The 26,032-nt window shown below is 40.3% G+C and overlaps 1 long non-coding RNA gene across 1 annotated transcript; it reads left to right on the forward strand.

Annotated features, from left to right (window-relative positions):
* The first annotated feature begins 562 nt into the window (after window positions 1–562).
* LOC141094605 (uncharacterized) lies at window positions 563–25,380 on the forward strand. Its single transcript, XR_012233120.1, has 3 exons — window positions 563–765; window positions 21,455–21,601; window positions 25,129–25,380. It is a non-coding gene; the product is annotated as an uncharacterized lncRNA (long non-coding RNA).
* The last annotated feature ends 652 nt before the right edge of the window (window positions 25,381–26,032 follow it).

A 26,032-nucleotide genomic window follows, 5' to 3' on the forward strand; every position in this document is an offset into this window, starting at 1 on the left:
AAAAAAGCCATTAGGTCTTCATCCAGCATCATCAAGCTAATACATACATATATATATAGAGAGAGAACTGCAAGAAGATGAAAGTCTAGAAATGTAGAAATAATAACAGCAGAGTTAGTAGCAGACTAAAAATTAGATCTTTGAGTGTAGTGTGGGCTCTCCTGATGCTTCCGGATTATCATCGACCAAAGGGGCGGCAAATTTTTCGACCGCCCCGGGCGCCACAAACAGTTGCTACGCCACTGATTGGAGGCCACAGTCACAATTGATGACATGGGGGGGCGTGGCTTGAGCGCTGAAGATGGTGGCAGCTTGAGCGCTGGGCTCCTGTACAGTAATCCCAAGAAAGTGACCCTCACGGTGCAATAGAAGACCTTTACCCCAGAGTACCTGAAAAAAATATCCACATACCCCTGAGGACCATCTACCTCCATTTCCAGAGAATTTGAGGAGCTATTTATAGAGTTACAGACCCCTGAAGTCGGCGGTGGTGAGAGAAAAGAAGCGGCGGGAAAAGCCTGCTCACCAGCTGACAGGGAATTACCTCACACGCAGAATTACCTCACACGCAGTGGCGACGAAGCAACAAGATCCAGGAAGCGGCTGTGAGTCGGGTCTGTGGTAAAGAAAGGATGGAGGGACCTGTGGAAGAAAGCAGTGCTCTGGAGACACTGAGCGCGGCAAGACAAAAGGAGAAGCCAGAGACCGGACATAAGGCAGGAAAATGGCGGTGACACCTGCTGAATAAGAAGGGCCAGAGAGGCGGTGAGTGGCAGCAGCAGAGGCATAACTGAGAGACTGACATTAATCCCCTGTAAATAAACGACAGAAGGGGAAACAGCTTTGCTGCTTCAGAGTACACTTCTATTGTTAAACCTAGGGTCAGGCAGTGATTGATAAACCATACAATTAAAACTGGTAACCCTGAGGTACGTTAGGAGATACATAGGAACTGATTTGGGAGGCAGAAATCAGCCTGATTCAGCGTGAGCCAGAGGTCAGCGATATAACTGGACTGAGATAACTAGTATAACACAGCCATACTGTGTTGAATTCATATATTCTATAAACTCCTCATCGTCCCTGGCATATTTACTTATATGTGCTTAATAGATCAAGCAGTTAAATAGAGAAAGATATTATTTACAACACTGCCATCTGTTGCAGAAGGATAACATTGAAGTCCTTCTAATTTCTTCGAACTGAACTGTTATTATAGTACTTATATAGTGCCTTTTTACATATACAGTGACTAACTTACTTATTGTAGGATTGCTTTCTCCTAATAAGCTAAATAAGTAATAACCCCCTTCCCGCTGTGGTCAAAACATTTATTCTGAAGAAAACCATTGAGTTCCTAGGAATTATATGTGGGGTTATATTTACTGTTGAAACTATAAGATTTTTAGGACTGTGACTTGCTAAATTGCTTTCAGAAGGAAGACCCTATAAAATAGCTCATTCTGTGAATCTGCGACAGGAGTGCTCAGGAGCCCTGTAAATGGAAAATGTGGCCAATAGAGTTAAATCCACAAAAAAGAGAGACTTCTACACTGCTAGGGCTTCAAAATTCAGGGGTCCCAATAATACAAGTCCAACATCAGATTTTTTAAAATCTATTAACTCCTTTAGGTCCAGATCTCCTATAAAAAAGGAAATATGACCTCTAACTCCTTCAAAAAAAATTTATATATGACATCTTACAGTAAAGTGATACAAGAAGGGCTGGACCAAAGACCTCTGGACCCAAAATCTCAAAATGAGACACAAGGTCCCCCACAAAACGCAAGCTCTAGAGATATTAATGTATCTTTGGAGGAGGAGATGGACAGCTCTAAGTCATGTAAAAGGATGGGACCAGAGGAGGCAGCTTTGGGAGGCAGCCCTCGAGCAACGGGTTCAACCTGTGCGTCGCATAGTTGCTCCCCCAACCATAGTCCTACTAAACCACAACCAAAAAGGGGGTGCCCGGAGTCTACTGACTTAGCAGATCCTTCATTTTTACCAATCAATTTTGATAAGTTTTTGACATCGAACAAGGTAGCTACAGAGGGATTCATAGCTAATTTCTGCAAAGCCCTGACCGAGTCTATTAGACTTGGCTTTGAGGCAAACAAAGACTCCCTACAAGACGTATATAGGAGCTTCACACAGAGGTTTGAAAGCAATGAGGCAAGAATAATAAAAGTGGAAAATAAATCAGAATCCCTGGCAAAAGAAAATTTGGAATAAAAAATGGAGCTCCTATCCCTGAGATCAAAAATAACTGACTTAGAAGATAGGAGCAGAAGAAACAATATTAAGATCAGGGGAATCCCTGAAAATGTCTTGCAGAATGACCTTGCAGATTACGCCAAGTCCCTTTTTAAAAAAACAGCTCCTTCTCTATCTGAGCTACAGTTCACTATAGACAGGATCCACAGGCTACCGCGTCCACAAGGCATCGCCGCTGACAAACCGCGAGATACTATCTTGCACTTACATTTTTTCCAAACGAAAGAACTAATCTTGAAATCCATTAGAGAAAAGGGGTCCTTCCCACCTCCGTATAACAACCTCAAAATTTACTCGGATTTCTCAAAAGCCACGATGGAGGCTAGAAAGGCTTTTGGAGAAGTAACGTCCAAACTTAGAGATCTGGGAACCCCCTATAGATGGCGATTCCCAACTAAATTGCTGATTTGGCACAAGGGAAAGAATATCCCTCTCTTTACAATAGAAGAGGGTTTAGACTTTGTACACTACCTCCAAGAAGAACTAGCCCAGAAAGATAAGGGATGAACAATATGCCTTAATCTCTTCATAGGTATTGTCTACATGCCTTTAGTCTTATTACGTATAGTGTTGGGGTGACTGGGTGGGTTCTTTGCCACAATTCTTGTTGTTCCCCCAAACTAGAGAGAGGTCTCACTGGAGGTGTGATCCCTCAGGAGAGCTCTACTCGAGTTGACCAAAGTTTTGTTTGAAATATTACTGAGCAGGTTTAGGCTTAGTTAAGAAAGTCTTTGATATTCTTCTTTGATTGTTCACATCCAGACTGTAATTTATAACTTGTAGGAACGTAGGCAGCAAATATGAAAGTAAAAATTCTATCATACAATGTTAGAGGCTTAAATAGCCCGTACAAACGCTTTGCCACTTGGAAAGAGATAAAACAAACACAGGCTGATATTATTTGCCTCCAGGAAGTCAAGTTAGCCAGGGATGGCCACCCTTACTTCCAACACAAAAACTACCCCCACATGTACAAATCACTTAATGACAAAAAAAGGGCAGGGGTTATCACAATTATATAAGCAAAGATATCCCATTCCAACTGATCAGTGAGGAGAGTAGAAAAAACGGAGGAAATAGAGTCTATGCTAATTTACAAAAATATCAAATTTTATTAGTCATATAAAAATAACACATGTGCAACAATAATAACACTAATTAAATAAACAGACTGTGTACAAAGAGGGTACATACACAACAAAAGTGACCAAAATATCCTAAGATGTAGCTAAGGTGGACTGCTATCACAATGGGCACATGTGGGACAAAGTAATAATGCCTCTGTGCTCAAGAGATCTCACATGAACTTGGATAGTCCCAGAAATATCAATCATGATGTTAAGTCCAAGTGTTCAGGGCTCTCCAGATGACAGTAATGAAAGTACAGAAACCAAAAATTTATCACATGTATAAGAGAGCACCGGACACCGAGACACCCCATGAAACTGGGACATCACAATGTAATGTGAAAAAAAAAAAATAAATAAATAAATAAATTTTTTGACAGCACAGTAGGGACAATTCAATCAACAATAGTACATCATAAATAATTACCCATCATGTTTCCAAATGTGAGCGCAGGAGAAACAAACCCCGACGTACGTTTCGATGTGTTAACCTTCCTCAGGGGGCATGGCTTTAATGTGCCCAGGTCCCCATATAAATACCCAGCATGCTTGATGATTAACCAATGAAATTTACCAGAACATAACAAAACAAGTGGGTGTCTGATGACCGCTCATAGGCGTTACTCCCACCCAATACAGGGGCGGGCAGCCCAGTCCCACCAATAGTAGCGATAATCATCATCGCATATAAACAGAAAGTGAGGGCAATAAAAAATATCCTCTGGCAGTTGCATGTAGACACGTCACTTCCGCCCACAATGTGGAGCAGAGCGTGACAATCCAACCAATAATAGCGATAATCGTCATCACATGTAGGCGGAAGGTAAATGTAGTAAACGCATCCTCCAGTAGTTATGTGTAAAGCGCGTCACTTCCGCCCACACTGTGGGGCGGGACGTGCCAATACTGGAGGGCGGATGTAAACCCCCTGCCCGTGACCTCGCGCGTCACTTCCGCCCAGCTGATGTGTCACGTGGCGTGGCCGGCGCCTGGCCGTCACCAAGCGACACAATCAAAACAAAAGACAGGGAGGACGCTCCGAGGGCATCGGGTAAAAAAGGAAAAGAGAAACACCCACAAATGCAACTGGCAGAGGAGAGAGCATTGATAAATTAGATGGGAAATATAAAAAAATAATACTATTTAGATGCAGTGTACAGATGTATACTAACATAACAAAAGTATATATCAATTTATCAAATGCATGCACAAATGTATATGCGCACAAATGTTTGTACACACACGCATGCGCGCACATACCCGCATATATATAAAGTCAACAAAATATAAATGTAACAGAGAAAAAAAAAAAGGGATTTATGAGAAGCAAAACTGGGACAAAAAGTTAGTCCATAACTTGATTAAAGTTACTCCATATAATATTCAATCCGGATCCATTCTTCATAGTACAGATGTCTCATAGATAATGCGTTAGCTTGAATGCTCCAATTCTAGCATTATGTCTGAAAGCTTGTTAATGCTGTACCCGGAACGACTATATGGATATACTAGAGACTCATCAATGGGATCACCTAGGACTAGGCCAAAAATGTTGGTCACTGAAAAGATAATAGTACAAACAATGAACAAAAAATAAAAACCAACAGAGAATAAAAGCCAAATATAAAACCAAAAATAGGGAACAGGAGAAGACACTCATAATGAAATGAGAGAACATTCAATAATTAAAAACGGACAAGAGGGGTCAATCCAGACCAATCACAGGAAAGAAGCGAATCCCTGTGATTCATTCAAACCCTGGGGGGACATTGTTCCCAAGGTGGTGATCCACATACATTCCTTTTGTGCTAATAAGCGCTGTATGTCACCCCCTCGGATTCCACTGTGAATGTGCTGGATACCCCTAACCATAAATGATTTAGGGTTACATTGGTGGAATTGCTTATAATGTTTTGCTATTGTCTTTAAGGTTGAGAGGTCTGTGACGGCAGCTGCTGCCATAATGTCTCGAACATGCTCCCTTGTACGAATTCGGAGTTGGCGTGAGGTCAAGCCTATGTAGATTTTTTGACAGCCACAAGTGGCATAATATATTACCTGTGTCGTAGCACAGGTAATATGTTGTCTAATTGAAAATTGCTTGGAACCATCAGTGGAGATAAAAATATTAGTTCGCATAATATTTTTACAGGCCACACAGCTCCCACAGGGAAAGCAACCCTGTGGTGGACCCTTTGATTTAAAAGGGTTTTTAATTTGTGGGACATAGTGGCTGTGTACGAGGGCATCTGACAAATTATAGCCTCTTCTGGCTGTCATAAGTGGCCTTTCAGGCAGGAAAGAAGCTAAAGATGGATCGGTTTTGAGAATGTTCCAATGCCGCTGTAGGCACTGTTTCATGGTCGACCATTCACCATTAAACTTTGAGATAAATCTGACTTGATCCTCATTTTGCTTTCTTGTCCTATTCGTGGAATGTAATAAAGACGTACGCTGACTCTTCTTAGCTCTCATATATCCATATTTAACACTTCTGTTGCTGTAGCCGCGCATTTTAAATCTATTCTCAAGATCTCTGGCCTGGTATTCAAACCTCAAATCAGAGGAACAAACTCTTCTTAATCTTAAGAATTGTCCTGTAGGGATCGCCCTAACAGTAGCCTCCGGATGGCAGGAAGTAGCATGTAGCAATGAATTAACCGAGGTGGGCTTCCGATATATATCTGTCTGCAACTGTAAATTTTCATCCACCAAGATTTTATCCAAAAAGAAACGACATGCATCAAGACCGTCCTGGTGACGGATGCACGTATATAGTGACTCTAAGACTGCAGTCACCAGAAGCATGTCATGATCAAGAGTCATGCCATCGATTCTAGCCAGGACGTCCATTGTGTCACGAGCATAGGAGGGCAAGGCCTCAACCAATGGCTTTAAATAATAATCGACACATTTACATATTGGTTCACAAAGACCCCCTATGCCCGACACAATGGGACGCCCTGATGGCTCAACAGCGTTTTTATGAATTTTAGGCATGAAATATATTGTAGGTATCTTTGGAAATTTGATAAACAATCCATCAAAGATTTTTTTGGGGATTATGCCCCTCTCAAAAGCTTCATTAAGAATAATTTCCAATTCCGCTGAGAAGGCCTTAAGAGGGCTATGTTCAAGTCTAAGGCCGGTTTCACATTAGCGCTTTTTCAGCGCACGCACGGCCGGGGGTAGCTCCGCCCCCGAGCCGGCTCTCTGCCCGGCGTGCCCGCCCCTTGCTTGTAGCGCCGCCTACTAGCGGACAGCGGCGCCTGCGATCGGCACACCCTATCTTTAGCATAGGGTGCGCAGATCGTGCGCAGGCCGTGCGCTAGTTGCGCTTTGACCTGCGCTGCGCACTTTTGACGGTGCGCCGTGCGCGCCAAAATCAAACTTTTCGGGCAGAGAGCCGGCTCGGGGGCGGAGCTACCCCCGGCCGTGCGTGCGCTGAAAAAGCGCTAATGTGAAACCAGCCTGAGATAGGTCTTTTTATCCCTCAGTTGCCTATATGCCTCCTTTTTGTCGATGCATGCCGTTTCTTTTTGGATAATAGTAATTGGGAGGGCTCACTTTGTGATCTTGTTCTGGAATTGTTAGACTACATACTGACCCATAACTTCTTTGTTTTTAGAGAACGCTTCTATTTGCAGCAGTGCGGCACTGCAATGGGTGCGGCCTGTGCGCCTTCCTTCGCCAACCTCTTCCTAGGTTACTGGGAGAGGGAGGTTTTTGGGGGGGAGGGCGCCCAGGCTGCTGACCATGTGCAGTGCTGGCTGCGCTATATAGATGACGTATTCATTGTATGGCAGGGAACAGAACAACAACTATGTAGTTTTGTGGAAGGATTAAACCATAATCCCTTTAACATTAAACTTACTTACACTTATAGTAAGACCGAGGTGGACTTCCTAGATATTAAAATCTTGGTGGATGAAAATTTACAGTTGCAGACAGATATATATCGGAAGCCCACCTCGGTTAATTCATTGCTACATGCTACTTCCTGCCATCTGGAGGCTACTGTTAGGGCGATCCCTACAGGACAATTCTTAAGATTAAGAAGAGTTTGTTCCTCTGATTTGAGGTTTGAATACCAGGCCAGAGATCTTGAGAATAGATTTAAAATGCGCGGCTACAGCAACAGAAGTGTTAAATATGGATATATGAGAGCTAAGAAGAGTCAGCGTACGTCTTTATTACATTCCACGAATAGGACAAGAAAGCAAAATGAGGATCAAGTCAGATTTATCTCAAAGTTTAATGGTGAATGGTCGACCATGAAACAGTGCCTACAGCGGCATTGGAACATTCTCAAAACCGATCCATCTTTAGCTTCTTTCCTGCCTGAAAGGCCACTTATGACAGCCAGAAGAGGCTATAATTTGTCAGATGCCCTCGTACACAGCCACTATGTCCCACAAATTAAAAACCCTTTTAAATCAAAGGGTCCACCACAGGGTTGCTTTCCCTGTGGGAGCTGTGTGGCCTGTAAAAATATTATGCGAACTAATATTTTTATCTCCACTGATGGTTCCAAGCAATTTTCAATTAGACAACATATTACCTGTGCTACGACACAGGTAATATATTATGCCACTTGTGGCTGTCAAAAAATCTACATAGGCTTGACCTCACGCCAACTCCGAATTCGTACAAGGGAGCATGTTCGAGACATTATGGCAGCAGCTGCCGTCACAGACCTCTCAACCTTAAAGACAATAGCAAAACATTATAAGCAATTCCACCAATGTAACCCTAAATCATTTATGGTTAGGGGTATCCAGCACATTCACAGTGGAATCCGAGGGGGTGACATACAGCGCTTATTAGCACAAAAGGAATGTATGTGGATCACCACCTTGGGAACAATGTCCTCCCAGGGTTTGAATGAATCACAGGGATTCGCTTCTTTCCTGTGATTGGTCTGGATTGACCCCTCTTGTCCGTTTTTAATTATTGAATGTTCTCTCATTTCATTATGAGTGTCTTCTCCTGTTCCCTATTTTTGGTTTTATATTTGGCTTTTATTCTCTGTTGGTTTTTATTTTTTGTTCATTGTTTGTACTATTATCTTTTCAGTGACCAACATTTTTGGCCTAGTCCTAGGTGATCCCATTGATGATTCTCTAGTATATCCATATAGTCGTTCCGGGTACAGCATTAACAAGCTTTCAGACATAATGCTAGAATTGGAGCATTCAAGCTAACGCATTATCTATGAGACATCTGTACTATGAAGAATGGATCCGGATTGAATATTATATGGAGTAACTTTAATCAAGTTATGGACTAACTTTTTGTCCCAGTTTTGCTTCTCATAAATCCCTTTTTTTTTTTTTTTCTCTGTTACATTTATATTTTGTTGACTTTATATATATGCGGGTATGTGCGCGCATGCGTGTGTGTACAAACATTTGTGCGCATATACATTTGTGCATGCATTTGATAAATTGATATATACTTTTGTTATGTTAGTATACATCTGTACACTGCATCTAAATAGTATTATTTTTTTATATTTCCCATCTAATTTATCAATGCTCTCTCCTCTGCCAGTTGCATTTGTGGGTGTTTCTCTTTTCCTTTTTTACCCGATGCCCTCGGAGCGTCCTCCCTGTCTTTTGTTTTGATTGTGTCGCTTGGTGACGGCCAGGCGCCGGCCACGCCACGTAACACATCAGCTGGGCGGAAGTGACGCGCGAGGTCACGGGCAGGGGGTTTACATCCGCCCTCCAGTATTGGCACGTCCCGCCCCACAGTGTGGGCGGAAGTGACGCGCTTTACACATAACTACTGGAGGATGCGTTTACTACATTTACCTTCCGCCTACATGTGATGACGATTATCGCTATTATTGGTTGGATTGTCACGCTCTGCTCCACATTGTGGGCGGAAGTGACGTGTCTACATGCAACTGCCAGAGGATATTTTTTATTGCCCTCACTTTCTGTTTATATGCGATGATGATTATCGCTACTATTGGTGGGACTGGGCTGCCCGCCCCTGTATTGGGTGGGAGTAACGCCTATGAGCGGTCATCAGACGCCCACTTGTTTTGTTTTGTTTTGTTATGTTCTGGTAAATTTCATTGGTTAATCATCAAGCATGCTGGGTATTTATATGGGGACCTGGGCACATTAAAGCCATGCCCCCTGAGGAAGGTTAACACATCGAAATGTACGTCGGGGTTTGTTTCTCCTGCGCTCACATTTGGAAACATGATGGGTAATTATTTATGATGTACTATTGTTGATTGAATTGTCCCTGCTGTGCTGTCAAAATTTTTTTTTTTTTTTTTTTTTTTTTTCACATTACATTGTGATGTCCCAGTTTCATGGGGTGTCTCGGTGTCCGGTGCTCTCTTATACATGTGATAAATTTTTGGTTTCTGTACTTTCATTACTGTCATCTGGAGAGCCCTGAACACTTGGACTTAACATCATGATTGATATTTCTGGGACTATCCAAGTTCATGTGAGATCTCTTGAGCACAGAGGCATTATTACTTTGTCCCACATGTGCCCATTGTGATAGCAGTCCACCTTAGCTACATCTTAGGATATTTTGGTCACTTTTGTTGTGTATGTACCCTCTTTGTACACAGTCTGTTTATTTAATTAGTGTTATTATTGTTGCACATGTGTTATTTTTATATGACTAATAAAATTTGATATTTTTGTAAATTAGCATAGACTTTATTTCCTCCGTTTTTTCTAGTATCTATTAGGGAGTCGCTGCTTTTATGCAATCTTGCTCTTTTTATGAAGCATGATAATTATCCATTAGTATGTTATTTACTATATTTTGGAGATTTGTTATATGATCAGTGAGGAGATTGATCCTCAAGGTAGATTCCACATCCTGATTTGCAGCCTAAATTGTAAAATATGTACAATAGTCAATGTGTATGCTCCAAGTAAGAGACAATTTCCCTTCTTTAATAAACTTATTAAAAAAATAGAAGCCGCCAAGAGGGGAGAGCTACTAATAGTAGGGGATTTCAATATAGTGCCAAATGGAAATATGGATTCCTCGTCTACCGTACGTCATTTGGCTCCAACTCTAAATAACTGGATCACCCAAAATGAACTTTTCGATGTCTTTAGATGTCTCAATTCAACCTCACGAGAATTTACACATTATTCAGATGTGCATAAAACATCATCCAGAATTGATCTCTTCTTAACTAATATTTTCTCATCACCTCAATTCAAAAAGCTTGAAATACTAAACAAATAATTATCTGACCACTCCCCAGTTATGGGGGAATTTATTCTAGGTCCCCCAATAAAAAATACATTTCTTTGGAAAACCAACCTGACATTGCTAAAAATCCAAGAATATAGAGAGATAATTAGGAATACTATTGATAACTACTTCCTTGAAAACTCCTCATCAGATGTTGACCCATTTATACTATGGAAAGCGCACAAAGCAGTCATTAGGGGTTGCTTAATGCAACTTTCAGCTAGGCATAAAAAAAAGAAGGGAAAAAATTTCCAACCTGCAATCCCAAATAAAAATAAAAGAGGATCAACAAAATAAATCTGACTATCCATCTCATGCCATTCACTTAGAACTGATGAAGCTAAGGCAGGAACTTAGGGCGGAACTCTTAACAGAGTATGACTCAATTATTCGGGCATCCAAATCTAATTCTTATACGTCCACGAATAAGCCAACTAGATGCATGCTTAACAAACTAAAGCAAGAACGTATACATAGGAGAATAGAGAAAATTAGATCTTCCACAGGAGATCTTAAACACCATCCTTCGGACATTGCAGATGTATTTGCAGAATATTTTAGCAAGCTTTATAATCTAAAGTCTGACTCTGCAATGCCTAGACCAGATCAAGCTGCCATAGACTGTTTCTTCTCTGATCTAAACCTTCCACAGAAAACGCCCTCAGATTTAGGGCAATTAAATTCACCTTTCAGTGTGAAAGAAATAGCAGGCACTAAAACCAAACTTAAATCACTGAAGTCTCCCGGCCCAGATAGATTTATAAACGAATATTTTAAAATATTCTCAGATATTATTTCACCTCATTTGAAAACCCTTTTTGACCATGCCTCGAATTTAGGAGCATTCCCTGCAGACATGTTGGAAGCATCTATAATAATGATACCAAAAGAAACTGGAGACATGGAAAAAAAAAAGTCCAAAATTTCAGACGCATATCGCTAATAAATGGTGATATTAAGTTATATGCCAAAATCCTTGCAGATCGTCTAAAAAATATCATGCCTTACCCGGTTAGAAAAGAACAAATTGGCTTCATTTCGGGCAGGCAGGCCTCAGATAGGACGCGAAGAATTATAAATTTGCTTAATCTGATAAAGACATCAAACATCCCCTCTATGCTGGTAAGTCTAGATGCAGAAAAAGCATTCGATAGATTGAATTGGCAGTATCTAAAATCTTCTTTATTTAATTTTGGCTTTGATAATAAATCTATCTCCTCAATCTTTTCCCTGTATTCTCAACCGGATGCAAGAATTTATATTAACAACCATCTCTCTATGCAATTCCATATCTCAAATGGCACTAGGCAAGGCTGTCCTTTATCACCCTTTCTATTTGCCCTTGCGGTTGAGCCCATGGCTGAAAAAATTAGGAGTCATAATTCTATATCTGGTATCAAAACACAGCAATGTCAGCATAAGATAACACTTTTTGCTGATGACCTTATCATTTCAATCTCAGATCCAATAAACTCAATAAAAGCTTTGACCCAGGTCCTAGACCGATTCTCAAAAGTTTCTTATTTTAAGATCAATGCAGAGAAATCAAAAATTCTACCCTTCAATCTAAATAACACGGTAATTGAAAAAATCAAAAAGCAATCCAATTTTGTATGGGAAGAAAAGGGAATTACTTATTTGGGTATCACTATTACCACTAAACTTAAACCCATTATCCCCACCAATATAGATAACCTTATTAAAACTATTTCCAAAGATTTCCATAGATTCAAAACTCACGACCTGACCCTACTAGGAAAAATTTTAGTGGTAAAGGTCTTCATCTTACCAAAAATTCTTTATTTATTTAGAACTATCCCTTTAAACATACATGTCTCGCTTATAACCAAAATTCAGAATTTAACCCCTTCACGACCCATGACGCCTATGTAGGCGTCATGAAAAGTCATGCCCAAACGACCTATGATGCCTACGTAGGCGTCATGCTATAAATAGCCCCCCTGCAGGTCGGGTGACCCGGGTCACAGAAAGGTCACCCGACCCACACACAGAGGACACTCTACAGTTAATCCCTGGGGGCGTGGCTTAGCCCCCACGTGCCTACGATCGCTCTGATTGGCTGTTAAAAGTGAAACAGCCAATCAGAGCAATTTGTAATATTTCACCAATGAAATTTGGTGAAATATTACAATCCAGCCATGGCCGATGCTGCAATAGCATCGGACATGGCTGGACACCGACACCCGACCCCCCCACACACCGACTGGCGGGGCCGATCGGCCCCCGCCACGATGGACGGCGGTGATCGGTCGCCGCCGTCATCATCTGCTCCCCCTCCCCTTCCTATCGCTCCCTCCCACCTTCCGATCCCCCGGGACCTCCGATCGTGCTCCCGGTGTCCCGCCGTGGCTCCCGGCGTCCAGATCATGGGCGCCGCCATCTTGCAAAATGGCGGGCGCATGCGCAGTGCGCCTGCCATTGTCCAAGATGGCGGCGTCCATGAATTTGCCGGTTGCCCGTTCATTTTTCATTTTAATCACTGTGATACACTCTCACAGTAATCAAAATGAAAAAAAAGTAAATACACCCCCCTTTTATCACCCCCATAGCCATGTGCAAATAATAAAATAAAAAAAATATTTTTTTTTCCATTTAGGGTTCGAACTAGGGTTAGGGTTGGAATTAGGGTTACAGATAGGGTTAGGGTTAGAAATAGGGTTAGGGCTAGAATTAGGGTTAGGGTTGGAATTAGGGTTAGGGTTAAAATTAGGGTTAGGGTTAAAATTAGGGTTAGGGTTGGAATTAGGGTTAGGGCTGGAATTAGGGTTAGGGTTGGAATTAGGGTTAGGGCTAGAATTAGGGTTAGGGCTGGAATTAGGGTTAGGGCTGGACTTAGGGTTAGGGCTGGAATTAGGGTTAGGGCTGGGTTGGGATTAGGGTTAGGCTTGTAGTTAGGGTTAGAGTTGGGATTAGGGTTAGGGGTGTGTTGGCATTAGGGTTGTGGTTAGGGTTATTATTAGGGTTGGGTTAGGGTTAGGGGTGTGTTGGGGTTAGAGTTGGAGTTAGAATTGAGGGGTTTCCACTGTTTAGGCACATCACGGGGTCTCCGAACTCGACATGGCGCCACGATTTATTCCAGCCAATTTTGCGTTCAAAATGTCAAACAGCACTCTCTCCATTCCGAGCCCCGACGTGTGCCCAAACAGTAGTCTACCCCCACATATGGGGTATCAGCGTACTCAGGAAAAACTGCACAACAACTTTGGGAGTCTAATTTCTCCTTTTACCCTTGGGAAAAAAAAATTGGGGGCTAAAAAAATGATTTTTGTGAAAAAAAATGATTTTCTTTGTTTTCACGGCTCTCAGTTATAAACTTCGGTGAAGCACTTGGGGGTTCAAAGTGCTCATCACACATCTAGATAAGTTCCTTGGGGGGTCTAGTTTCCAAAATGGGGTCACTTCTGGGGGGTTTCCACTGTTTAGGCACATCAGGGGCTCTGCAAACGTAACATGACACCCGCAGACCATTCCATCAAGTCGGTATTTCAAAACGTCACTACTTCCCTTCCGAGCCCCGATGTGTGCTCAAACAGTGGTCCCCCCCACCTATGGGGTACCAGCGTACTCAGGACAAACTGGATAACAACTTTTGGGGTCGAATTTATCCTGTTAACCATGTGAAAATAAAAAATTGCGGGCTAAAAAATCATTTTTTGAGGAAAAAAAAGATTTTTTATTTTCACGGTTCTGCGTTATAAACTTCTGTGAAGCACTTGGGGGTTCAAAATGCTCACCACATATATAGATAGGTTCCTTGGGTGGTCTAGTCTCCAAAATGGGGTTATTTGTGGGGGGTTTCCACTGTTTAGGCACATCAGGGGCTCTGCAAACGTAACATGACGCCCGCAGACCAATCCATCAAGTCGGTATTTCAAAACGTCACTACTTCCCTTCCGAGCCTCGATGTGTGCCCAAACAGTGGTCCCCCCCACATATGGGGTACCAGCGTACTCAGGACAAACTGGACAACTTTTGGGTTCGAATTTATCCTGTTAACCTTGTGTAAATAAAAAATTGCGGGATAAAAAATCATTTTTTGAGGAAATTTTTTTTTTTTAATTTTCACGGTTCAGCGTTATAAACTTCTGTGAAGCACTTGGGGGATCAAAGTGGTCACCACACATCTATATAAGTTCCTTGGGTGGTCTAGTTTCCAAAATGGGGTCACTTGTGGGGTTTTCCACTGTTTAGGCACATCAGAGGCTCTGCAAACGTAACATGACGCCCGCAGACCATTCCATTAAGTCGGTATTTCAAAACGTCACTACTTCCCTTCCGAGCCCCAACGTGTGCCCAAACAGTGGTCCCTCCCCACATATTGTGTACCAGCGTACTCAGGACAAACTGGACAACAACTTTTGGGGTCCAATTTCTCTTGTTACTATTGTGAAAATAAAAAAAGCGGGCTAAAAAAATCATTTTGAGGAAAAAAAATGATTTTTTATTTTCATGGCTCTGCGTTTATAAACTTCTGTGAAGCACTTGGGGGTTCAAAGTGCTCACTACACATCTAGATAAGCTCCTTGGGGAGTCTAGTTTCCAAAATGGGGTCACTTGTGGGGGGTTTCTACTGTTTAGGCACATCAGGGGCTCTGCAAACGCAACATAATGCCCGCAGAACATCCCAATAGTCTGCATTCCAAAATCGCGCTCCTTCCCTTCTGAGCTCTCCCATGCGCCCAAACAGTAGTTTCCCCTGACATATGGGGTATCGGTGTACTCAGGACAAATTACACAACAACTTTTGTGGTCCAATTTCTCCTGTTACCCTTGTGAAAATAAAAAATAGCGGGCTAAAAAATCATTTTTGAGGAAGAAAAAATTTTTTTTTATTTTCACTGCTCTGCTTCATAAACTTCTGTGAAGCACTTGGGGGTTCAAAGTCCTCACCACACATCTAGATAAGTTCCTTGGGTGGTCTAGTTTCCAAAATGGGGTCACTTGTGGGGGAGTTCCAGGCACACAGGGGCTCTCCAAACACGACATGGTGTCCACTAACGATTGGAGCTAATTTTCCATTCAAAAAGTCAAATGGTGCTCCTTCCCTTCGGGACCCTGCCGTGTGCCCAAACAGTGGTTTATGACCACATATGAGATATCGGTGCACTCAGGAGAAATTGCCCAACAAATTTTAGGATCCATTTTATCCCATTGCCCATGTGAAAATGAAAAAACTGAGGCTAAAAGAAAATTTTCCGAATCAATTTGTGAAGCACCTGGCGGTTCAAAGTGCTCACTATGCATCTAAATAAGTTCCTTGGAGGGTCTAGTTTCCAAAATGGGGTCACTTGTGGGGGAGCTCCAATGTTTAGGCGCACAGGGACTCTCCAGACGCGACATGGCAGCAGCTAAATATTCCAGCATATTTTCCATTCAAAAAGTCAAATGGCGCTCCTTCCCTTCTGAGCCCTGCCGTGCGCCCAAACAGTGGTTTATGACCACATATGAGGTATCGGTGTACTCAGGAGAAATTGCCCAACAAATTTTAGGATCCATTTTATCCTGTTGCCCATGTGAAAATGAAAAAATTGATGCTTAAAGAAAATTTTTATTGGAAAAATTAAAATGTTCATTTTTTCCTTCCACATTGCTTTAGTTGCTGTGAAGCACCTGAAGGGTTAAAAATCTTCTTGAATGTAGTTTTGAGTAGCTTGAGGGGTGCAGTTTTTAGAATGGTGTCACTTTTGGGCATTTTCTGCCATATAGACCCCTCAAAATGACTTCAAATGTGAGGTGGTCCCTAAAAAAAATGGTTTTGTAAATTTTGTTGTAAAAATGAGAAATCGCTTGACAACTTTTAACCCTTATAACTTCCCAACAAAAAAAATTTTGTTTCCAAAATTGTGCTGATGTAAAGTAGACATGTGGGAAATGTTATTTATTAACTATTTTGTGTTACATAACTCTCTGGTTAAACGGAATAAAAATTCAAAATGTGAAAATTGCGAAATTTTCAAATTTTTCGCCAAATTTCCATTTTTTTCACAAATAAATGCAAACATTATTGACCTAAGTTTACCACTAACGTGAAGCCAAATATGTCACGAAAAAACATTCTCAGAATCGCTAGGATCCGTTGAAGCGTTCCTGAGTTATTACCTCATAAAGGGACACTGGTCAATATTGCCAAAAATGGCCAGGTCATTAAGGTCAAAATAGGCTGGGTCATGAAGGGGTTAATTCATCTCTTTGTATGGAAAAATAAAAAGGCAAGGATTGCAGCGGATATTTTATACAAAACAAAGAGACATGGCGGACTCGCTTTGCCCAATATCTGGTCATACTACCAAGCGACACTCATCAAACTCAGTCAGGATTGGTTCAAAGAGAGTACGCATTCGGCATGGCTGGATATAGAAAGAGCCCAAATAAATTATAATTCCATTCCAAAACTTCTTTTCAGTTACTTATTGGAATCTCGGCAGAAGGAGCACCACCATCCAATCCTCCAGGCCATATTCTCGGCCTGGAACATTCTGACTAAGCTACATAGGAAAGAGAATAAGGAGGGTATGATTAGAAGACTCCCCCTCTCCTCCTTGGCCCAGATTTACAATTTTTCAGTTACAGATACCTGGGATGAGGTGCGCATGAAAAAAGTTGGAGACTTATGGGATGGGAAAGAGTTTAGTACTTTTAGAGAGCTTAAATCCAAATATCATCTGCCCTCATCAGAAATATATTCTTTTTTCACGGTAAAAGAGAATATAAAAAAGCTGTTACACAGCAGGGCTAAGAATCTGGAAATTGTCTCTTCATTACTAGTTAATATTAATCATAAGTTTAAATGGAGTATTAAAAATATCTACTCACATTTTAACAAAGATACATCCTTTTCAAAAAACAATTATATGCACAAATGGGAGCTTGATTTAAATATTATAGTTCAACCAGAACAATGGGAGTACGCCATTAGGCATACCTATAAGTCTACTATTTCTATGGCCTTACAGGAGTCCTTTTAAAAAGTAATGAATAGATGGTACTATACGCCTATACGGCTATCCCATATTAATCAGGAGATCTCATCCCAATGTTGGAGAGGATGTGGAAACCCTGGCAATTTATATCATATCTTTTGGAGCTGTCCAAAACTAAAAATGCTCTGGAAGGATGCAAAATCCATATTAATACTTTACATGATAGTGAAATTACTGTAACCCCTCAGATGGTACTTCTCTCTTTAGATCTGGAGAGTATCAATCCTTCAACCAAATATATAATGATTCACATCTTTCTAACTATAAAAAATTCATTAGCATTTTTTTGGAAAAAATCAGATATCCCTTCCTTCTTAGATATTCTAGACACATTACGTTTCCATACCTCTACAGAAGAAAGATTTGCTTTTAATAGCAACTCTTTGAATAAATACCACACAAAGTGGGCTCGGTGGAACTCAAAATGTTTGCAGTTACAATAAGCTGCTTACGGTTCCTACAGGAATGCGACTCAGGTTAAGCTTTAAGTCTGGATTGGTAGTAGTGTTAGGTTAGTTTATTCTTTAGTTTAATACTATTAAGATAAATACAACAGTAAAATGTCTAATGTTTACGAAGTATATTGTATGGCATGTTTTGCAAAGCATCTATTATAAAAGAGTTCTCTAAGTTTTATATTATTACCTTTTCCCTTTTGTTCACCCTTCCTTCCCTTATGAAAAATTAATAAAAATTATTTGAAAAACAATTGATGACATATATTACAAGGTCGCTCGTACATGTCAGAAATTGTTCTATTTGAAATATTTCACCTGTACTGTAGGAAACTATCTGTTGTTATTTATCTGCTATATTATAGCAACACTGACATTTTTTCTGTCTGCATTTATATACCCCAATTTTATTAACATTCTTTAGGTGTATGATTCCATGGATTTTTGTAAAGTTTTTTAAGGAATTTTGGTTTTTTGAAGAGCTTTTCAGTCGGCTGGGAGCTACCATATTCTTTATTGTTTTTCCCCTTCTAAATGTAATGTTCGGGGCTTGTGGTAATACATTTCGTAGCAGAGGGTCTTGTTTCAGGTCATACCTGTGTTTTTTCAAAATTTCACAGATTTTTTCGTTGTCTTTATTGTAGGCTGTAATAAAGTTAAACTGCCATTTTTCATTATCAGGTTTCAGGTGAGGTTTAGTTGTATCTATAACAGCATTTTCCCTCACAGTTTTCTCAATGCTTTTTTCCATGGTGTTTTCAAGCATTTTTTTCAAACATTCTCCCTTGGTTTTTGCTAGATTAACCTTATAGGCTTGTTGTATTAGGGTTTTTGGATACTTTTTTTTCCCGGAACCTATTGGTCAGAATTTTGCTTTGTGCTATATAACACTGTTCTCTACTATTATTTTTCCTTATTCTTAAATATTGACTAAATGGAATATTATTCTTCCATTTAGTATAGTGTGCACTATTGTAATGTAAATGTCCATTAACGTCTACTTTTTTAAAATGGGTTTTTGTAACGATTTTCTTTCCCATGTGTGAGATCTCTAAATCCAAGTAGACTATTTTTTCTGCACTGCTTGTGGATGTGAAGGAAATCCCCCATGTGTTTTGATTCATTTCTCCTACCATCATATGGACTTGTTCTATGTCACCCCTCCAGATGATTATTAAGTCATCTATAAAACGTTTATATATTATTATATTGTCTTTGTATTTTTCTGAACTGAGGGGGAATAGGGACTCGAATAACCCCATAAAAAGATTTGCAAAACTTGGGGCTACCCGAGTCCCCATCGCGGTGCCATGCTGCTGCAGGTACAGTTGTCCATCAAATTCAAAGACATTATGACTCAAAATGAATTCCAGACCAGCCAGAAGGAATTCCAGTTGTTCCTCTGGCATTTTTCCATTTTTCTCCAAGGAAAATCTGGTAGCTCTTATAGCCAAATTATGTTCTATATTTGAATAAAATGCCACTACATCTAGGGTTGGGAATAGAAAATTCTCCTCCCAACTTATTCCCTCCAGGAGGCTGATTAGATGGTTAGAGTCTTTCAAATATGAGGGTAGTGATTTGACATGCGTTTGTAGGTGTAAATCCAGATAGTGAGACAAATGGCTAGTGTGAGAGTTAATCCCTGATATAATGGGTCGTCCGGGTGGTTTCACGGGGTCTTTATGAATTTTGGGAAGATGGTAGAAGAAAGCCATGGCCGGTTCTTTATTAACTAGAAATTTTTTCTCTCTTTTTGTTATGATCCCTTTCTCAGATGCCTCATTCAGAAGTGAGTGATATTCTTTAGAGAAATCACTGGTGGGATCCTTTTCCAATTTTTTATAGTATTTTCAATTAGATAGTATTTTGGCTGCCTCAGCAAGGTAATCCTTTCTATCTTGGATAACCGTGCCACCGCCTTTATCAGCCCCTCTGATTATTATTTTGGTGTTCTCTCTTAAATTTTTTAAGGCTTCTCTTTCTTGGAGTAAAAGACACCAGAAAGACAAAAAATGTAAAAATCCATTGAGAGAGCTAAAAACCATTAAATATAACATCACCCTTAAAGAATACTATCTAATCGAAAATACTATAAAAAAGAAAGGGATCATAACAAAAAGAGAGAAAAAATTTCTAGTTAATAAAGAACTGGCCATGGCTTTCTTCTACCATCTTCCCAAAATTCATAAAGACCCCGGCATACCTGACCGGCAAGAGATATAGACCCGGACTGGGCACAGGGTACATTCAGGTAAGATGACAAGATTTTCTTACCTTACTTATGGAGCTGCGCAGTCTCCGTCCCCGAGCCAAGGCCGTGGCCGGCACCTCTGTCTCTCCGGACAGCAGGGTCCCCATGCATTTTGTCCAATGCCCCCGTGCAGGCACCAGATGTTATGGAAATTTGGTTGGGATTAATCTATCCCTGTGTGTGCTGTGGCTGCTCCCAATTAAACTGAGTATGTTGAGCGCTCAATGAAATGAAACTCTGTACACATGGTTACAGCATTGCATTCCCTCAAAACTCTGAAGGTTTATTACACATACATGGTTTTATAATTACGTATAGAAAGGAGTGATTAGTTCATTAACATAAGGTTGAGCTTCAATGCTATTGGCTGTCTGAGTACATGGAATATATCGTGATCAATGCATGACAAAAAAGCTGGATAAGTTACTAAAGTGTAACTCTGTAACTCTTGAAACCAGGACAAAGTTGAGACATCTACTCATCACTTTTGCACATCTGTTATACTTCCTCTTTTCTTATATTGAAAAAAAACCCTAAAAGCTGTCTGGTTTGTGGCAGCCATTTTAAAGCAGTGGATTATAAGATATATACTGTATATATTAGCTGTGATTATATATGTGTATATAGGAGTATACGTGCAAGTGAGATCTATATGAAATGTATATACTGTATTTCCATCACACTGTCATCATTCACTTTTGCTCTCGTCGATCGCCGGCAGAGCAGGGGAGAATGATGAAAGCCATCTTCAGCACCTGCTGCCGGGGAACAGCGCTTACTGTAACGCTTCTTCCCCAGTGCCGATGTGTGTCACATGGAAGACATCAATGTGTGTTCTCCATGTGCACGTGTGCGGGATGTTTTGCTGCCTGTACTGACAATAAAAAATGGACATGTCAGCGTGTGGGGCAGACGGACACACGGTCTGTGGAAAAACACTGACATGTGCACAGACCCATTAATTTGAATGGGTCTGCATGTGGTAGTGTCTGGTACTTGTGAAAACTGTCACCACATAAGACACGGACGTGTAAAAGTGGCCTAAGGCAGATATTTTTCATTAAGGAGCATTATAATAATATTACTGTTATTTTTAAGGGCACTGTGTCGGGATGTGCTGCAGGAGACAGGAGAAGAGAAAAGTCTGCAGAGATGAGATGCAGATGTGAGAAGTCCTCACGGATTCTGAACAAAATGGAGAAGAAAATAAAGAGATCAACTCTAAATAGAGATGTCACTTGTAAGGTACCTGGATGAAAATGCTTATTTGTGATACTAATTCTCATCAGTACTGTGCTTCCTGTATGGTTCACAGTCTGATAATGATTGGTTACAACAACTCTCATTATCATTGTTAAGGACATACTGGGAGCTGTATGTTTATGCAGTAAAAATGTACATAGGTCTGACCTGATATTACAATTGATGCACAATGTACTGATGGTAGTTGAGGTATTGTATTCATGTATTGATTGATGTCTGCGTGCTGTGAATGTGTGCGCACATGCCTGTGTGTGCAAATGTTTGCCTACTGTGTGTGCGCATGTCTTTGTATGTTTTTGTGTATCCGGAATTTTATGTGTTTTTGTAAGATGAATGTATGTAATAGTGCATTGTGGTGTGTAAAAATAATAATGTTTCACATGTGTTAGGGAATTCCTTTTATATTTCCAAGTTTAGAAACAGACAACTGAAATTAATCCCATTGTGCATCTTGACATAGCTATGTCAACATAGGGATGTCATTGTGTGGAGCAGGTTCAGGAGCTGAGCCTACTCCATACCAGGCAGATGTTGGAAGCACTACACAGCCGGCGTCTGCCTGTATCTGTAGTGATCAGAGCTCGCCTTGATTGCTGCTGTTTTAAGTATTTAAATGCTCTTGTCAATCACTGACAGCCGCATTTAGATGGCCGATACATCCACTCACCAGCTCCCATCAGCCCACTGTGACACAGTTGCAGGATGCTGATGGGTGGCCGTGTGTTGCTGCCATGCTGGTCATTCTATGAAGCCCAGCTTGAGGTTGGGCTCCTTGGAAGACGTCACAAAGTGCAGGGATGTCATTACTGTACTGTCACTTTGTAGTGAACAGTGACTGCAACTCCTTGCACAGGTGCTATTAAAGGAAACAAGTGGCAGAAGGTAGAATAAAATTGAGTTTTCTCCCTGTAGCTAAAGCTTTTCCAGAAAGCGACTAACCAGGCTTAAACCACTATTTACCTGCAGATTGACCACAATATCGGCAGATAAATAGCGTTTCTCAAGATGACAAGTTACCCTTAATGAGGTGTCCAGTACAGTTGTAGGATTTCACTCTGCCTCCTAACAGTACATAACACAATATTAAGCCACGTTCACACCTTCAGTATTTGGTGAGTCTTTTTACTTCAGTAATTGTAAGCAAAAATCAGGAGTGGAACAATCAGAGGAAAAGTATAATAGAAACACGTCACCACTTCTGTGTTTATCTCCCACTCCTGATTTTGGCTTACAATTACTGAAGTAAAAAGACTCACCAAATACTGAGGTAAAAAAATCGCCAAATACTCAACATGTGCACATGGTCTTGGGATTCAGCTGTTTTCACACTCTCTGAGCTCACATTACGGGTCCATATGCTAATTGCATAGAAACAATCACATGCCACCAGCTTTCTCTTCTGCTTCTCTCATTGTTTCATTTGAGACAAGTAGAAGAGAAACAGGTTGGCGTGATTTTGTGTCACCAAACTGTATATTGAGCGCTAATTTGACAAGCGCAAAGGGTGTGAAAACAGCCAATTCCTAACAATGTCCTAAAACTAAATGAGAATATATTATTTGATGATTTTTTCATTAATTTTTTTAAAAGGTGTTGTTCTAAAAGACCTCACTATATACCTTTTGTAGTATTCAGCTTTTGTCAACATAACTTGCTGTTTGATGAATTTGGCAAAACTATGAGAATAACATGCAATTTCTAACTCAGAGTTCATATTCTGAAATTGGGTTATGCCCCCATTTCTCTATAGTTAGCTTGGTTTTGCTGCTATACCTATGTAGTAAGAACAGTTCTGGTACTATATTTCTGTTGTAAGCTTGGTTCTGTTCCCGTCTCTGTGCAGTAAGCCTGGCTGTTTCCATACTTTATGTAGTAATCAGTACCATACCAGTACCATATTTATGCAGTAAGCTTGGTTCTGTCTCGATATCTACAGTATGTCACAAGCTTGGTTCTGTTGCTGTATCTATGTAGTAAGTGTGGTTCTGCTTCCATATTGATGTACTAAGCTCGGTTCTGTTCTCGTGTAGAAAGTTTGTTTTTGTTCACATATCTGTTTAGTAAACTTGATTCTTCTTCCTTCTGTTCCTGTATTTATGTAGTAATTTTGGTTCTGACACCATATTTATGCAGTAAGCTTGGTTCTGTTCCTTTATCTATGTAGTATGCTCTATTCAGTTTACATTTCTACGTACCAGCCACCATTATATTTAAAGCCTTTTACCTGGGTTATTTCACCCTCTTACTTGATCTGACTGATTTATTTACATATCTGCACTTATTTTATTAATATCTACGCAGTACCTTTTATACTCTGGTTGTTATAAAAGGATAGCTTTTTATTTCTGCATGCACTAGTTACTTTTGTATATGCATGATATTTGGATACGGTTCTCTACCGATCATATCTACTTGTCCTTTCATCATGCAAATGTGCTTTTAACATATATTTGTGCAGTATAATACTATTCTTCACCTTAAAGTTTTTATAATAATAAATAACACATTACGCAGCGCTTTACAGTTTGCACACATTATCATCACTGTCCCCGATGGGGCTCACAATCTAAATTCCCTATCAGTAAGTTTTTGGAATGTGAGAGGAAACCAGGGAGAACATACAAGCTCCTTGGTGGGGTTTGAACCCAGGACCCCAGCACTGCAAGGGTGCAGTGCTAGCCACTGAGCCACCGTGCCACCGTGCTGCCCAATATTGTTATAATATTTTGTATTTAATAAACTTGATATAACATTGTCTTTCAAAATTTGGAGTCATGTATCTAATTTATAGGTTAATAAGTCTTTTTTGGCACACATGAAAATTCATTATTTATATTAGTATTTAATTATATTTATATAGATGTCAGCTGAGAAGAGAAATGTAATGCTCTTCTCTGCATATATTTGTCATGTTCATGGAGAGACAATGCATTACATAAGAAGAAAGGTTTGAAAAACGTCACATTCTTAGCCTTGAGGATGTACCATTTAGTAACCAGGGATAAAATACTGGAATTTGCATGAAACCTTATAAAGCTCTCAAAATACCAAAAATTTAGTGCAACTAGAGTTAGCAAGACCAATTCAGTAATGAACAGCAGATGGCACTCACCTACCAAATAATGTTCTATGAATATACATTTTAAAAAGTACTTTAGTTCTCACTTTTTTTAATTTGTGCTTTGTGGGCATTAAAAAATTGTAATAAAATGTCTCTACAGCCAACAGCTGGTAGACTGTAAATTCAAAAAGAACATGGTCATAAACTAACGTGGTTTTAAAAAGACGCTCACTAAGTTATTATTTCTCCTTTAAGCATGCCCTTAAGGAGAGAGTAATGTGAATATTAAATATTATATCTAACACAAAATCTAAATTTATGGTCTTGAACTTGAAAAAATATTTATTTTTGCACTTTTACTATTCACATCATGAGACATCGTTTGAGGTAATGGTGGAATAAAAGGTACATTTTCTTTGCCTTTCATAATGCATTTATCTCTCCACAGGTGCACACCGTTTTTTGGGACATGCCCTCCAGGATTTGTTATACAGACATTTTTTATCAGCCTCATGGGTGACATAACGCTCCTGTTCAGAGCACTTGTGTGAAAGTTGATGTCTACTCTACAGGTGACCAATATTTTCTTGGCAATTTACACCAGCGCATGTGCACTCTCTGGCTGTTCAGAGCTCTTTCTCCAAGGTGATGTCTCCTTAATAATAATAATAATAAATTTTATTTTTATAGCGCCGACATATTCCACAGCACTTTACATTTCAGAGGGGATTTGTACAGACAATAGACATTACAGCATAACAATAATCACATACAGTAGATTATAACAAATACCAAGAGGAGTGAGGGCCCTGCTCGCAAGCTTACAGTCTATGAGGAAAGAGGTAGACACGAAAGGTGGGGGGTAACAGTTGCCCTGATTGTACGGACCAGCCATAATGTTAAGTGTGTAACAGTACAGACACAGAGGGCTAATGGATGCATAAAGCATGTGGGAACATGATGCTGGGAACCTGGTTATGGTAAAATTTTTGGCTCTGCCACACAGGGATAGGTTAGGTTAATGTGTTGAGGCGATAGGCCAGTCTGAATAAATGCGTTTTCAGGACACGCTTAAAATTGTGGGGACTGGGGACTAATCGTATTGACCTGGGAAGTTGACCTCCTTTGCTGTTGACTGCTATTTTTGGGGTGGTTCACACTAGTGTAAGCACTTTCTTGCAATAAAGAGTATCATTTGCATGCCATTACCCAAGTATTATTCTCTGATTTGTGGCTGGATATACGCCACTAGCTATCATGCATCAGCTTCCAAAAACAGCCAGGGGCTTTTTAATTACATATCGGCTGTCACGATCCCACCTGGTACCACCAATATGTCACGGATCGGGGAA

This window comes from Dendrobates tinctorius, unplaced genomic scaffold, assembly GCF_039654945.1.
Source record: "Dendrobates tinctorius isolate UK_male_01 unplaced genomic scaffold, ASM3965494v1 ptg000064l, whole genome shotgun sequence".
NCBI lineage: Eukaryota > Metazoa > Chordata > Amphibia > Anura > Dendrobatidae > Dendrobates > Dendrobates tinctorius.